Source organism: Rhea americana, unplaced genomic scaffold (genome assembly GCF_003343005.1).
Source record: "Rhea americana isolate MKP2758 unplaced genomic scaffold, rheAme1 scaffold_192, whole genome shotgun sequence".
Lineage (NCBI taxonomy): Eukaryota > Metazoa > Chordata > Aves > Rheiformes > Rheidae > Rhea > Rhea americana.
In genome coordinates, this window is record NW_028186061.1 from 18,869 (window position 1) to 26,233 (window position 7,365).

Sequence of the window (7,365 nt, forward strand, 5' to 3'; positions counted from 1 at the left end):
CTTCCCCGTTCCCTTGACAGCGTCCCCTTCCCATCTGTGCAAAGCGTCGAGGCGACGGATTCCCGCCCGTTTGCAGCCCTTTGGCAGGAATGCCGAAAATGTCGCTTATTTCGACTGGAGGGGGAGGAAAAAAAKAAAAAAGTTGCAAGGCAGTTTGGGGAACGGCCACTTTGGGAGCCCAGATTTGGCCCCAGCACTCTTGAGTTGCTGATGATGCAAGAGGCAAACTTTGACCGGTAACTCATTTCTGGGAAGAGAAAGGCCTCTTTTTGCAATGGGCAGTGCAGATACATTCCCTCTTTTTTGGAGGGGTGGGGGCGCAGGAAGGAGGAGGCCTTCAGGCAGCTCCACTTGCCCGCTGGGCGCTAGCAGCGGAGCAGGAGCCTGCTCTGCTTTTGCAGCACAGCCACTTCGGAGTCGGAGGGTTTTCCTTGCTGGACAGACAAATCTGGCTCGGCTGCACCCTGTTCTYGCTGGCTTTTGGGGGAAAAAGAAAAAAAAAAAGGTGTTGGTCCAAGGAGATACTCTGAGGCTGTAAAAATACCTGTGACAGCTTGCTTGCAAAATGCTTTCTGCCCCGGGGGAAAAAAAATACCATGGGCTGGATTTACTCTAGTTCCTGCGCCTCCAGAAGGAGTTTGGGGACAGAAATGGCTTCAAATGCAAAGTGTAGTAAAAAGCAGGTGGATTTGAGGGGAAAAGCAAGCGAAATGCCAAATGCAGCAATTTATTTATTTATTTATTATTAATATTAATTTTGCAGCAGGAGCTTGCTCCAGCCCGGTAGATGACGTGGAGCTGGAGACTGGCAAAATGCTTGAGGTGGGCCCAGGTCCCATCTCCGACAGCCCTGCAAACTGCAAGAGCTTTGGGTTTTGCCGTGGTTTCCTAAGGAAAAACTGACTTTTAGGGRCAGAGGGACCTGTGCAGCTGGAGGTCCCAAAAGGGTGTTTTCTGAGAGCCTCTCAGATGTAGGACAAAAGCACGGAGAGCCAAGGGAGCAAAATGCCTTTCCATTGGTGACGTTGGCTCCCTTGGGATGCTGGGCAAAATGCCCCAGCTCTCTCCGCCTCGCTRTTTTTCTCCTTAATTTGGACATAGCTCCACTGTTCCTCTCTCAGCAAACTGCGGGGCTGGTGCAGAGAGCTGCGGATAAGGTCAGTATTGCTATTTTCTTAGCRCTGCTGCTGGAAGGAGCTCCCACGGTCCATGTAACGGGGACCCACCTGGCATGACCGCTGAGGACTTGCCTTCGTTTGCTCAGCAGCCAGGTGGGAAAACGCGCTCGGGCTGGGTGGAAACCACGCCGCGACCCGCTCACCCTGCCCGGAAAAGCTCTCACCAGTGGCGACGTCTCCATGCAGTGCTTTAAGCACAGAGGCGCTTCCGCTGGATCCGAACARATCTGGGCTCAGGCGTTGATGGCACCATGACGCGTTCCTCAGCATGCTTAGGAAATCTTCCGTGATTGCTGCTGTCCTCTTTTCCCTTCCTTTGGATGCAGCCGGGCCCTCTCGTTTTTTTAGGAGGGTGGGGTAGTGTTGTTTTTACCCAGCATCTCGGGCTGGTGGTGGGATTTGAGCAGCAGAACATCTAGACCAGATAGCACCATGAGGCTGTGCCATGGATGGTCTCTCCTTCCACCCTTCCTAGTTTGGGGTTTACTCCTCAGCTTAATTTCAGTACCAGAGCTAATGTGCTGCAGTCAGAGACCTGCGCCAGCAGCCGTGTCCACGGGGCTCGATCCCCAGGCCACCGTATGGGGTGGAGACAGGGACAAGCAGTGTTGTCCCCAACCCTAAGGCTCCCCTGGTGCCAKCCGTGCCACACCGGTGCCTTCAGGTCTTTCAAATTAGAAACGTGGCAGGACCACGTGATTGCCCACAGCACAAGATGTTTAGGGTCAGCTCCTTAGAGCTGTCTGGTCTTCCTAGGATCCTCTATTCCTTATTACAAARATATGAATTTAGAGTTACGCAAGGCGTAGGGAAAACCTGGCTTTTCAAAAGTGCCCCGCTACTAACCTGCCTCAGGATCTATGGACCACGGCAGCCCGATTCCTGTGAGGCAAAGCAGGCTGGAGAGCCTGAACCCCAGGTACCCACTCTGCAACTTGGCTGGGAAACCTCATGTTGCATCGTTGTGGGAAGCTGGTTGACCATCACCAGGGTACCATGCTGCTGTGTAGGTTTTGACGTGGCACATATCCTTTTGTCTTTACTGGCCATGTGCAGCTAAAAGCTGGATTTTAAATRCTCAGGTGAAAGATTTCACCTCTACTAGCAAGATGCCCCCAAATCCCTTGGTTTGCTAGCAAAAGCTGCCACCTCTGAAATACTAATATTGTGTATCTGGGTTATTAYCACAGATTCTTCCAGAACTGGAATGAAACTTTGGCCATTTTCCATCATCAGAACCTCATTAGGTTGTGCAGCCACTAATTGCTACCCACGAGCCCGACAGCTTGCGTCAAAGGGGAAGACAGAAGTTGCCCTGGGACCCGCCAATCAATGTCACAGCCAGCCTGGGCCCTCGGTGCACTTTGACCACCTGCAAGAATGACGACGATTGTTTCGGATGCGAGGAGAGAGATGGAAACCAGCCTAATTATAACATCAATGTCAGGTCACGTTCCCCCGTCGGACACCTGCACGATGGAGAAAAAAAGCAGACGGCAGCTCTCGGAGTCCAGCTAGAGACGTCACGGCTGCTCTCGGCTGTCCAGGCCTTGAAGAGCTTTCTTTGTGCCCGCTGTCCTATCAGCTGTTGTGTGGAGACCGAGACGTACATGTTGTGAAAAAAGTGTGACTGGAGTAATGGTGGGAGAGAGAAATACAAATATGCAAGGGAAATTCGCAGCTAGGTCCGTAAGGGCGAGGGAAGGAGGGTAGGTGCAGGGAGGCTGCAAAAGGAAGGACTGCAGAGAAGGCTCTTGGTTAGTGAAAGGACRTGGTGTGGAAAGGAAGTAAAAATGTGTCTAATGTCTAAATCATTTCACTTCGTGTGTCTGCAAGGTAGCTATCTCCRGCTGAGTTCATTCCTAGCTCCCTTTTACAGTCACTACAGAGAAACAGGGAGCTTAGTGTGAGATTCAGCACCCTTTCCTAGATATCTCCTTCAGGGTGAGATGACCTATGCCTTCATCTCCACTGACTGGRCTGACTCAGTCTCCCCAGGAGATTCCAGGGGTGTGAATCTGGTGGAGATGTCTCCTTTGTAGGACATGACCTCCTGAGCGACTTGGTCCGGTGTTAGAACTACTTTGAGCAGTGTTGGACCAGAGGAGCCTTCAGCATCAGTAGTGYGGTGGTATCTTCGCTTGGTCAAAAAGCTCCATCCCTGTGTGGCAGGAGACAGACAAATGGGTCTACAGAGGCAAGAGAGATCCTGGGCTGATGTTCTGTAGAGTGTTTTGCAGCATTCAAGATGGTGGTGGGGGGGGTCTCACAACCAGTCCCAGGAAAGCTTCTTCTCRAATTTCAGATCCACCAGTGACACCTCTGGGAGGCCTGCCTTCTTCCCATGCACATTTTTGGGGTCTCAACCTTGGGGTCCAAGGGCCCCAAAACTGGCAACAAGTTTTCTTCCTGATGGATRTGTTGCTCCAGGCTGGATGTGGGATTGTAACAGGCCTATTGGCTTCGTGGGACCCMTAAATGAGCCAAAGCCTGCTTATCCTATGCTGGAAACACACTTTGTGAATACAACGGGGCTGTTTGTAGGAAAGCAAGCAGGCTGGGTTTAGCCAGATAGCTGCAAGAGCAGCTGGTTGGTAGTTGGAACATTTTTAAGACAAGAAAGGGCACGTCGGAAGTGAATCCAAAGAGATCAGCCATTCAGCGTCTTCCTCCTCTCTATTTCTAAACTTTAATGTTGTTTTTTATACTGTCCCACRTACCTGGAACTGGGGAACCTTCCCCTTCTTCCCCCGAGCCCCAGAGGGAAGGATCTGTGAAGAACGAGCCGTGTGAGACGGGATCACCCAGCAGCCTCCAAAACTTGCTTCGAGCCGCCGCAGGCTTCGCTTGTGGTGCCCCAGTGGAGAAGGATCACAAGTCTTTTTTTCTTAGGCAAGTCTGCTGAAACCAAAAGAGAGTTTGCCCCCAGTGTGGTGCTGGGTATGCAATATAGAGAACAAAGCAAGCAGACGAATCTTTGCAAGGCCCCATTTGCTGAAATTCGAGTGTAAATCGATTTCAGCTTCCTGCTTGTACGTTCCCGGAGTGATCCTAGCATCCAACTGCAGAGAATGAAATCCCTGCTGCAGGATGCTGTCAGTGCTGAAAGTTTGCAGAGGTTCATGGGAGGAAAAACCCATCAAGGATTYAGATACCAACTCTGGCTCGGTGAATCCCTGGCACAAGGGGCTGGGGCTTGGGAGAGGACCGTTTGGCCTGCACTGGAGTGGCAGCAATGGCTGTGGGTTGCCCCGTTARGCACCTACTAACATGACAAATGAGGACCACAGGAGACCTTATTAGGAAAGAGATCATCTACAAGGAGATCTYCTTGCCCAAGACCACATGGGAGCAAAGTAGCAGAGCATGAACTTGATCTCGRTATCTGCCCACTCCTAAGGCAGGAGGCCAAGGAGCAACCTCACAGCTTATTCTGACCATGAGGACAAGACCATCACCCATCTTCAGCTGCAGTCTCGGAATAGGTGGGGCACCCCCGTGAAGACACCCATGGAGTTGAGAGAGCCAACTCCACTGTTGGATCCACCTTGCTTGCCTGAGAGAGGTTTGGGGGTCAGGGACCGCCTTCCTCATGCCTTTGCTACCTCTGCGCTTCCATSCTCCCATACCTGGCGTCCTCTGACGTCTCCTCATATGCCAAAGGGATGCCTGGGCAAGGAGGAGTGGAGCACAAACTGCTTTTTGCTTCGCCTCATGGCTAACCCTCACTGACRCAGCACTTGGTGGTGCCTTTGGCCAGGGGTCCTTTGGCAGTGCCCTAACTTGCTGAGCCCCAGCCAAAGAGACTCAGAGCTGCCCGAGATGCACAGCCCGTGGGGCCGTCAGGAGGTGTTGACGTCTCAGGGATATCCCTTTTGTTCCCTCCAGGATGCAGAGGAAAACCTGTGCCCACGCTGGGCTRTGATACAATCTGGCCTCTGGGTTTCCTCAGCCCCTGGCTCCAGCAAATGCCAATTTATGTCAATTATTCCTTTACATTTATCGTGTGTGCGCCTCACTTATCTCTAGGGAAACAGCCGTGCTGCTGGGGCGTGATTTATCCTTGAGAAATATATTTCAATTARCATTTAAACCCATACCCATGATGTGGTTACAAAGACGCTATAATGAATCAGTCTTTTAATAAGCTTGGTAACCTTTGAAAACTCCCCAGGAGGGGAGCTGGGCATGCGTGCGGGCCAGCAGATAACATGCTGCAGATGCTGGTACTGTCTGCGCAGGGGTTGAAATCACCGCCCCGGCCCCTTGGCTGTGGGCCGTGGCACGTGTGCTGGTCGCTAGCTTATGGCTGCCTGCTCCGGTGATGCTGTGAAAATAACCTAATGCTGCTGCAGCCAAGGCAGCTGTTTTTTTCCCTGTTTTATTCTGCATGGACAGATGCCTGTGGCCTGTGGCTGGGTTAGCTCTGTGGGATGGACCGTCCRCTCTTCCCGTCGTGATGCAAGAAGYGGGCATGGGAMAAATGGGGATGAAGCAGGTGATTTGGGAGCTCGAGGCCCAGGAAACGCTGGGTGCGGGGCAGCTCTCCTAACCCAGCTGCGGCCAGGATTAGAAGCCGCGTGTCTCTGGAGGTGTGAAATCTGTAATTATAAACCTGCTAATGAACTCGTGCTATCCCAGGAGCACTTGTCAGACAGCTATATCTAGCYGGCGGCCCCAGAGGTGCTGCAACCATGCTCTGCCAGAGCAGCTGGCGCAGGTCCTGTGCAGAGCCTGGTGGAGTCTGCGGGCAGGCGAACCCCTGCACCATGACCTTCACAGTAGCTCTCTGCACCAAAGAGCAAGACCTGGAGCAGGTTGRGTTAACCGCTGCCTGCCATATCCCCAGGGTTTGTGCTCCTGCATGCTGGAGATGGCAATGGTGRAGGTGTCTGGTCTAGAGTGATCTACAGTTGGTAGAGAGGACTGTYGCTTCCACAGCAGGTACCACCCCATTTTCCTTGGACACCACACTCAGGATGGGTTGGGTGCTGAGTGGAGAGGTGAAGATGTGGCTCCAGGTAAGCTTTGCCAGGGAATTTCACTGGACCGGGATTTCATTCCCCATTTTTCCCATCCTTGACTTGCCTGCCTCCTGTGGGAACTGAGGCTGACCTGATTTTCCAGAGCTTGCAAGCAGAGWCCGTTGTAAGCTTGACCCTAAGCATGGCATAAGCAAGGCAAGGATGTAGCTTTGGGACATGTCACTTGAACGTGTATGAAGAAGAAAGTCAGGTCTGGATGGGTCTCCTTGTAGAGATTTTTTTCCCCTGATCTAGGCAGGAATGTTCACTGGTGACTTGAGCACAGAAGAGAACACTTGGATTTGGGACATCACCCAGGAATTTCTTTAGCTGGCAATTAGCTAGATGTCTCGATTAAACTAGGATCTAGGATCTCTGTGGAGAGACTCGTTCTTCCAGAGTTATTTCCCCTCTCTCTAAGAGAGTTGTCTAAAACCCCTTTCTCCTTGGATGCAAACCATGCCTTTCAGCATCAAATAGACATTTTGTTTTTAAATAGCTAGTGGTTGGAGCCAGGAATCTAGTCCTTCCTTCTGTCCCTTCATCTAGGAACAAAATTTAGCTTGTTCAGATCACCAGCTATGCCACATGAGCCAGTGGTACAGGTTCCCAAGCTGGGAGCAGTGCAGAGGCAATGAACCCCAACGGAGAAGGTCTGAACAGACTGCCCAAGGGGTGACCACAGGACCATGTGCCTTTGGGAGAAGATGGGGATTGTGGAGACACCATGGTGATGCTGGTGATGCTGGACTCTGCTTGTCCCAACAGTGAGACTGGGAAGGATGTGCTCTCATGGTTGGCACCTGGTTTGATTTTCTCATCTTTCTGTGGATTTGAAAGTCTCTTCATGCCATAAAAATGCTGTTTCACTGTGGGAAAGTGCTTGGCATGAGTGAGCCCCATGCCGCTTGAGAGCAGAGGGACAAAGTGGCTCCAAAGCTGAGCTCAGCTGCAGGGTGATTCTCAAATGACACCTGATGCTTCTCTGAGGGGTGAAGTTGGCCATCACAGCAATGGTCATTCAGCCATGAGGTCCCATCTTTGGGGATGGGGAGCTAAAGACCAGCTGGCATCCTTGCGGCTAGAAGGTGATGAGTCTACCTGCGGAGCTCAGTCTGGGACCAGCAAAGAAGACCCAGTTTTAGGTGTCTTGTGTAATGCGT

General features: G+C 51.9%; 1 long non-coding RNA gene across 1 annotated transcript; it reads left to right on the top strand.

Annotated features, from left to right (window-relative positions):
- The first annotated feature begins 6 nt into the window (after positions 1-6).
- LOC146597077 (uncharacterized) lies at positions 7-5,275 on the top strand. The gene is made up of 2 exons (XR_014895570.1): positions 7-1,271; positions 2,369-5,275. It is a non-coding gene; the product is annotated as an uncharacterized LOC146597077 (long non-coding RNA).
- Positions 5,276-7,365: the final 2,090 nt, after the last annotated feature.